The sequence below is a fragment of the Drosophila suzukii genome, chromosome 3 (genome assembly GCF_043229965.1).
Source record: "Drosophila suzukii chromosome 3, CBGP_Dsuzu_IsoJpt1.0, whole genome shotgun sequence".
In the NCBI taxonomy this organism is placed as follows: Eukaryota; Metazoa; Arthropoda; class Insecta; order Diptera; family Drosophilidae; genus Drosophila; species Drosophila suzukii.
The window spans coordinates 60035061-60043267 of record NC_092082.1 but is presented as its reverse complement, the minus strand read 5'-3'; the positions used below and the strand labels follow the sequence as shown (position 1 = coordinate 60043267).

General features: G+C 40.1%; 1 long non-coding RNA gene across 2 annotated transcripts; it reads right to left on the bottom strand.

Annotated features, from left to right (window-relative positions):
• Nucleotides 1-5997: 5997 nt before the first annotated feature.
• On the bottom strand, nt 5998-7078 carry LOC139353113 (uncharacterized). 2 transcript variants are annotated; one of them, XR_011604269.1, is made up of 4 exons: nt 6781-7078; nt 6376-6546; nt 6230-6309; nt 5998-6177 (listed from the first exon to the last, which is right to left on the bottom strand). It is a non-coding gene; the product is annotated as an uncharacterized lncRNA (long non-coding RNA). The 2 variants fall into 2 exon arrangements; XR_011604268.1 differs by lacking the exon at nt 6781-7078 and having other exon boundaries at nt 6376-6749.
• Nucleotides 7079-8207: the final 1129 nt, after the last annotated feature.

Sequence of the window (8207 nt, the reverse complement as noted above, 5' to 3'; positions counted from 1 at the left end):
AAAAATTTGTTTCAGGGCTTTGATAACTGGTGTCGTTTTTGTATTACGTGTTGGTATAAGAAAGGTGTATTTAGTAAAAGCACACACAACTACCAGTATGTGACAGTTTCCGCTTTTATTTTTTATGAACAGCCCAACGTGATCAATGTTAATTGTTCGGAACGCTATGGGTACTACTTCCTGCAAGTATAGTTTACCCTCAGATTTTCCGGCTTTTACCTTATTCACACAGCATTCAGGGCACGAAGCAATGTAGGACTTGATATATCCACGCATCCTTGGAAGCCAAAAACATTTCTTTAGTCTTTCCAAAGTCTTTTTGGTTTCAAAATGTCCTGCTTCATCATGGTTGCACTTTGTAAAGCGCCATCTGATTGCTTGAGGTATTACCAACTTGTTGCCATCATCAGTTTTCCGATACAATCGACTTTTACAGATGACGTAGTCTGTTTTAATTTGACTCCACTGGTTACTGGCGTTTTGTTGGCAAAAGCCTCAAAGATGTCTTTTATTTTTGGGTCCTGCATCTGCATTGTGTAAATCCAGTCTTCGTCGATGGGAACTATCTTTAAGACGTTGTCTGCTACGGTTATTATTTTGTCCTCCGGTGGATGTACTGGATTCCTACTCATTCCGTCTACATGAGGCATTTGCTCTCCAGGTCGATGTTTGCATTTAAAGTCGAACTCTTGTAGTCGTAGCCACCAGCGTGCGATTGGAGGTTGCAGAGCAGTGGATTCCTTGAGCGTTGCTACAGCGTTGCAATCGGTCACCACTACAAACTCGGATCCAATGAGATAAATGCGGAATCTTTCCAAGGACTCGGTAATAGCTAACACTTCTAGCGCATAGCTTGAGTAGCGGCTCTCAGCATCTGAGCAAAGTCCTTCGTCTTCTTCTTGCAGTAGAACGCCTGCGATACCTTTGCTGCTTGCATCCGTGTGTACTTCGTGGCGCCGAGCTGGATCATAAAGAGTCAATACGGGCTGCGATGTGATAGCTTCCTTTAAGTTTCGGAATGCTGTTTCTTGTTCTTCTTCCCATAGGAACTCTTGACTTTTCTTTGGAAGCTTACTCAAAGGAGCTGCCATTATGCTATACTCCTTGACGAACTTGCGGAAGAATCCAGTGATGCCGAGAAATCTGCGTACATCAGCATCGTTTTGCGGCGTTCCATAATTGCTGATACATATGGTTGTCCTAAAAACTTGACCTTACTCTGCAGGAAGGAACATTTGGATGGCCGTAAAGTTAGACCAGCTGAGCGGATTGCTTGTAGAAACTCGTTTAGAATGACAAGTCCTTCGTCAACTGTCTTCCATTTTTCCTGCTCTGCTTTAATGTTTTTTTCTGCTTGCTGGCGATTTACTTCAACATTGACTTCTGGTTCAGATTCCTGAGTTAAAGCTTGAATTAACCGATTTTTGGAAATATCTCTAACATTGAAGTTAAATACCAGATCGTTTGGAGTAAACTTTTTGGTGGAATTGATGTTTGTATTCATGCTCCACTGGATTTTACCAAGGTTTTGATCCCAATCCTTATCGTTGGCTGTGCTAGTTTTCAATGCACTTAGTAACGTTTTATTAATACGTTCAGCCTGTCCATTAGCGCGAGGCGTGCGAACGGCTGTTTTGATGTGCTGAATTCCATTTTCATTAATAAAATGATCGAACTCCTTTGATGTAAACGACGTGCCTCTATCCGAAATCATGCGTACAGGTTGCCCAAAAACGCAAAAAATTTGTTTCAGGGCTTTGATAACTGGTGTCGTTTTTGTATTACGTGTTGGTATAAGAAAGGTATATTTAGTAAAAGCACACACAACTACCAGTATGTGACAGTTTCCGCTTTTATTTTTTATGAACAGCCCAACGTGATCAATGTTAATTGTTCGGAACGCTATGGGTACTACTTCCTGCAAGTATAGTTTACCCTCAGATTTTCCGGCTTTTACCTTATTCACACAGCATTCAGGGCACGAAGCAATGTAGGACTTGATATATCCACGCATCCTTGGAAGCCAAAAACATTTCTTTAGTCTTTCCAAAGTCTTTTTGGTTTCAAAATGTCCTGCTTCATCATGGTTGCACTTTGTAAAGCGCCATCTGATTGCTTGAGGTATTACCAACTTGTTGCCATCATCAGTTTTCCGATACAATCGACTTTTACAGATGACGTAGTCTGTTTTAATTTGACTCCACTGGTTACTGGCGTTTTGTTGGCAAAAGCCTCAAAGATGTCTTTTATTTTTGGGTCCTGCATCTGCATTGTGTAAATCCAGTCTTCGTCGATGGGAACTATCTTTAAGACGTTGTCTGCTACGGTTATTATTTTGTCCTCCGGTGGATGTACTGGATTCCTACTCATTCCGTCTACATGAGGCATTTGCTCTCCAGGTCGATGTTTGCATTTAAAGTCGAACTCTTGTAGTCGTAGCCACCAGCGTGCGATTGGAGGTTGCAGAGCAGTGGATTCCTTGAGCGTTGCTACAGCGTTGCAATCGGTCACCACTACAAACTCGGATCCAATGAGATAAATGCGGAATCTTTCCAAGGACTCGGTAATAGCTAACACTTCTAGCGCATAGCTTGAGTAGCGGCTCTCAGCATCTGAGCAAAGTCCTTCGTCTTCTTCTTGCAGTAGAACGCCTGCGATACCTTTGCTGCTTGCATCCGTGTGTACTTCGTGGCGCCGAGCTGGATCATAAAGAGTCAATACGGGCTGCGATGTGATAGCTTCCTTTAAGTTTCGGAATGCTGTTTCTTGTTCTTCTTCCCATAGGAACTCTTGACTTTTCTTTGGAAGCTTACTCAAAGGAGCTGCCATTATGCTATACTCCTTGACGAACTTGCGGAAGAATCCAGTGATGCCGAGAAATCTGCGTACATCAGCATCGTTTTGCGGCGTTCCATAATTGCTGATACATATGGTTGTCCTAAAAACTTGACCTTACTCTGCAGGAAGGAACATTTGGATGGCCGTAAAGTTAGACCAGCTGAGCGGATTGCTTGTAGAAACTCGTTTAGAATGACAAGTCCTTCGTCAACTGTTTTCGATGGTATAATGACTTCGTCTACATAACTTATTATGTTGCGTTGGTGTTCTAGCTGTCGTAGCAAATCCATGATGACCTCCTGAAATACCATTGGTGCATTTAGCAAGCCAAATGGCATTACGTTGAACTCGTAGAGTCCATCAGGAGTCAGAAATGCCGTAAATTTCTTGCTTTCCTGGCCCATTGGAATCTGGTAATATCCTGAAGTCATATCCAGAGTTGTAAAGTACGAGTTTCCAGACAGCTTGGCTAATTGTTCTTTTACAATTGGCATTGGATATCGCTTTCTTACAGTGACTGCGTTGAGAGCTCTATAGTCGATGCACAGTCGACTTTCTCCGTTTGTTTTGGGGACTAATATCGCCGATGATGCATATGGTGAGGTGCTCTTACTGATGATGTTGTGCTTGAGTAGGAGATCTAACTGAGATCGGAGTGCATCCCTTTTAGAAAATGCAACTTGGTATCGCCTACCCAGTATCGGTGTTGCCGTTGTCACCTCGATGTCCATTACAGTGGTGTTGCATCTGCCAATATGGGAAAGGTCTTTGGCAAAGCAATCTGTATATCTATGCAACATATAGCACACTTCATTGCGCTGGGAGCTACTGACGTCAGCGCTTATATTAAAGTTGATTGCTGATTCCTCTGCTTGCATTATCGAGCCTGAATTTCCAACCTGTTCGTAGTCCTTACTACAGAGTAAGTCTCTGCCCATGAGAACGTCGTAAGGAAGAATGTCATCGGGTACAATATGAATGCGTATATAAATTTCGCTGCGTTCTGTTTTCACCGAGGTAAGTATACATTCCTTAGTCTCCACTATTGATCCACCAAATCCTTGTAGACGTTTTACCGATTTCTGTCGAATTGATCCGCTTGGAACAGCAGACTCTCTAATAAGTGTATGATCGCTGCCAGTATCGACGAATGCTGAAAACTCTTTTCCTCCAAGCTCAATAGTCTTCATTATGGGTGGGTACTCCTTGGTGTTTGCTGCGTCTACTTGAGCGACTGATGATACCTTTACCCTGCAATCCTTAGCTTCATGCCCAACCTTTGAACAGATTGAACAGCGTGGCTTTTTCTGCGGATCTGTACACTTGGCAGCACACTTTGGTCCTTTGGGCTTAGCCTCACCCCCTGCTACATCTTGGCCTTTCGTGTAAACATACTGAGAAGAAGCACTTTGTTGCTGCAGTGTTTGCACTGTTTTCATATTGTCCAGAGCCCTAAATAGTTCTGAACACGTCTGAAGATTCATAGCTAACAAAGCCTTCGTGCAGTCGCTTTGGTTCAATCCGTTAATAATATAAGAATTAATAGATGGCTCATCTATATTAGCTCGTCTTCCAATTGCCATCATGATGGAAAATCTTGTAAAAGGGCGGTCTTAAACTGTTCCCAAGATTGGAATACAGTCTGTGCATCTAACCATTCGTTAGCGACACCTCTTATTTTATGCTGTATAGCAAACAATACTGTCCCATCATTCCATTCATAAACGCGTTGCAACTGCTCGGTTTTGCTTATAAACTGTTGAGAAGTGATGTTGCCCCTAACTGGATCATACTCGGGCAACACAACGATCACATCCTTGATGATGGTGTTGGTGTAAGCAGTGCGTTCGGGGCTTTCTCTGATCCTTTGATGAGGTTGTTCTTGGCCTGGTGGTGGTATGCCTAACGTGTTTGCCTGACGTTGTTGTTCCAAAGCAGCCGGTGGATTTGCGGCGCTCCCTACGTTAGCTCGCCCCTACGTTAGTCGCACTTTCCTGTTGAACACTTAAGGCCTGAACCGTTTGGGATAAGCTGATCATCAACTGCTTCAGCTCGTCAATTTGAGATTGTACGGTATTTGAATCGAAATCGTAGTCATCGCGTTCGATTTCATCACATCCCAAGATCCGTGTGAGTTCGTCGATTTTGGCCTTTTTGTTTCCGACTCCTGGAATATTGTTCGTGCGTAGAATAATATCCAGATCGGCAAGCCTTAGTTGACCTAGTTTAACTAACATTTTTAGTTAACCTCGTGGTCCGTGGCTCCTTCTCAAGTTTTTTCTCACTCTTGGTGCTTTTTCACCGCTTTTTCCCTCTATATGCTTCTTAAAAAGTGGCCGTATTGCCGTTCTGCCTTTTTACCGCCTTACTTTTGACCATGTTGCTTAGCCCATTGTGGCGTTGCCGTTTTGTCAAATTTCGTAGTCCTTCATTCTCCTTTCTTCGTGAATAAAATGCAGCTTTTTATATCTTTTTTTTTGCTGTTTGGAGCTCGTATCCCACTTCTGAATTGTCAAAAATACCTCTGCGCGCGTTCAGGATGGTTATAAAGTATTTATTCACAAGGAATTTAATGAAATATATAAAGTACAGAAATTATAAAGAACTCTTGTTAGCTTGTGAGCGTGCGGCACATGTCTTCCTCCTTTGACGTTGCTAACCGTACTGCCCTGTTTTTGACAGGTTGGATAAATGTTACTGTGGCGACTTTTATTCATACCCTTCAGTTCCAAAAAAAAGTTTCACTTGTGAATCACCTTGGGAATCACCTGGGACATGTCCTCGTGCACAAGTGAAGAACAAGTGACGCTCCATATAGAAAATTGTATGGGATGTCCGCATTTTCACAAGTGAAAATTCAAATGAAAATTTTTCGAAGTCCTACGGGATTTCACTTGTTCGTTATACTCATTTTTCGTATGGCCTGTCACGTGCCGGTGACTCGTCCCAAGTGAATCACTTGGGAAAATCAGAATTTTTCCTTGAGTTTTCACTTGTGAAATCACTTGCAAGGGACTCGTCCCAAGTGAATCACTTGGGAAAATCAGAATTTTTCCTTGAGTTTTCACTTGTGAAATCACTTGCAAGGGACACGTCCCAAGTGAATCACTTGTGAAAATCAGAATTTTTCCTTGAATTTTCAATTATAAAAATATAAAATTTAAAATACATACATATTTAATTTCATTTTAGTTCATTTTAATTATATGGTATTATTTAGATTTTCAAAAATTGTACAATTATTGTTTCTGTTTTTATGCTTCGTAAGCTTATTTTTAACGTTAGTCATCGCCGTTCTTAAACCTTTGTCCGGGTCCTCTGAATCCTTGGCCAACGCTCCTGAAAAAACATGTTCCAAAAATGCGTTTTATTTGTTTAATTGTATATTTACCTTTTATAGCTTGTTGCAGAATTTTTATTGGCACAAAACATTTCGTCATCCACTTTCGGCTAACGGAACCCATTGAATACCTTCAAAATTTACGTACTTTAAACTAAGATCAATGCACAACATCTTAAACTTAATGTAGAACTTACCTGACTTTATTATATTAACTAAACGATTAAAGTAACTCTGCTGCGCACCATTAAAATGGATGCTTCCCTTTCAATCACTCAAACAGAATGCACCAAGTCTTCTCACCCCTTTACTAGATTTCTTTTGTTTTCTCTTCGCTGTTGGCGCGTGCCACTGCACCTATACCCTTTCTAAAGTGAATTATATATCCGACTATATAGTTTTTACTTCTTGAGTAAAAAATACAATACGATTTTTTTTTAAATGTTAATACTTAAATGTTTTAAATACTTAAATCAATTTTAACGGACTAAATTTCTATAACTTAAGTAAAAAATTATATTGTAATAAAAATGTATAATAAGTAAATATAACATTATAAGTAAATTCAATATACTAAATTTTACTATAATCAAATAGTTTACTTTTATAAAACAATATTAGTTGTTTTTTTCGATACACAATAATGCTCCTAAAATATTAGGGCATTCACATGTCGCTGCTCCACGAAAATTTTTCCGCCGAACATAACGGAGAGACGCAAAAAAAAATAACGGACCAGCCGAAATTTGTCTCTGCGAGCGCGGAGTGCAGGCAGATTATAAGACAAGAAAGAGAGGGAAATATCCGAATATCTGCCTCTCTTTGTTGCACGATCGTTTTCGTGAGCAGTCTTCTACGCTGCGCCGACTGCTCTGCTGACGTCAACAGCGGCACAGCGTTTTAGGCACAAAAAAAAAAACAAAAAAAGCTTTTTGCCTTGAGCCATGTCACCGCGTCCCTACTGCAGAACTGAAGGGTAAGTCTAGTGTTCATGTATTGCTGTTTTATAAGTGAATTTTCCAGGAAGTAAGCCAAAGCTTCATCGAATTGCTTTCTCGATTCAGTTGAGTATTCGGGTGTTGTTATGGCTTTTTTTTAAAACAAAAGCCGTGTCCTTCTTGTTTTGTTTCTTTGAAGAGACTGCTGCAGCATGTGCAAGAAGATTTGTGTCACCATTATTTTCATTTGCAAGCTCAGATGCCAATTTGCTTTTTAATCTTGTACCCGCATTCGTGTAAGATAAGGTTGGACGTCCCATTCGCTGTAGTGTCTTGCAGGTTTCATCGATGGTAATTGATATTTTAGACGCCAACTATACAGTATGCTTAGACATGAACCGTTCAAGCACGTAGTTACATTTGGGATGATATTTATGAATGTATGTAACTATTAAAATTACTGATTTTTTTGTCAATTTCCCTTATTGTCTTGGATTCCACAGCGTTTTTATTAATTTTGGTGTATATCCAAACCGATACACATTGAATTTTTCGATTGCTGCTGCGCCATATTTCGATAAGTTCGCTGTGAGTAAACTCAAACGTGCCTATATATTACCAAAATGTGAGAAAAGGGGGACGAACGGGGATGAGTTTTTGGTTTGTGGCTAAAGACAACACTCACAAGTACAATCTGGACCAATTAGTTGCTTTCAGCATGGAACACCTTTTTAGTTATATTCCACGAAACACGAATCACGCATGTTAGTTTTCTAAAAAAATACACATAAATTGGACTTTACACAACACTAAATACCTAGAACTATACATAAAATTACAATATACATTAAATAGTGCATACCTTGAAGATTGCTTTCCATAATTTAGTGGAATTTTCTGGACCAATTTAACACGTGTGGCACAACATAAAGCAACTAAATATATTGGCGCTAATTTCTGTTCGGAAATCAGCTAATCGCTAGCTCACTTTTAAAAGCTCTCAAAAAGCTTTGGTGGCGCTTTTAAAGCTTTTCATTAAATTTATGTATGTCTATGATGCATTTACTTTAAGATTAAAATAAGAAAACAAC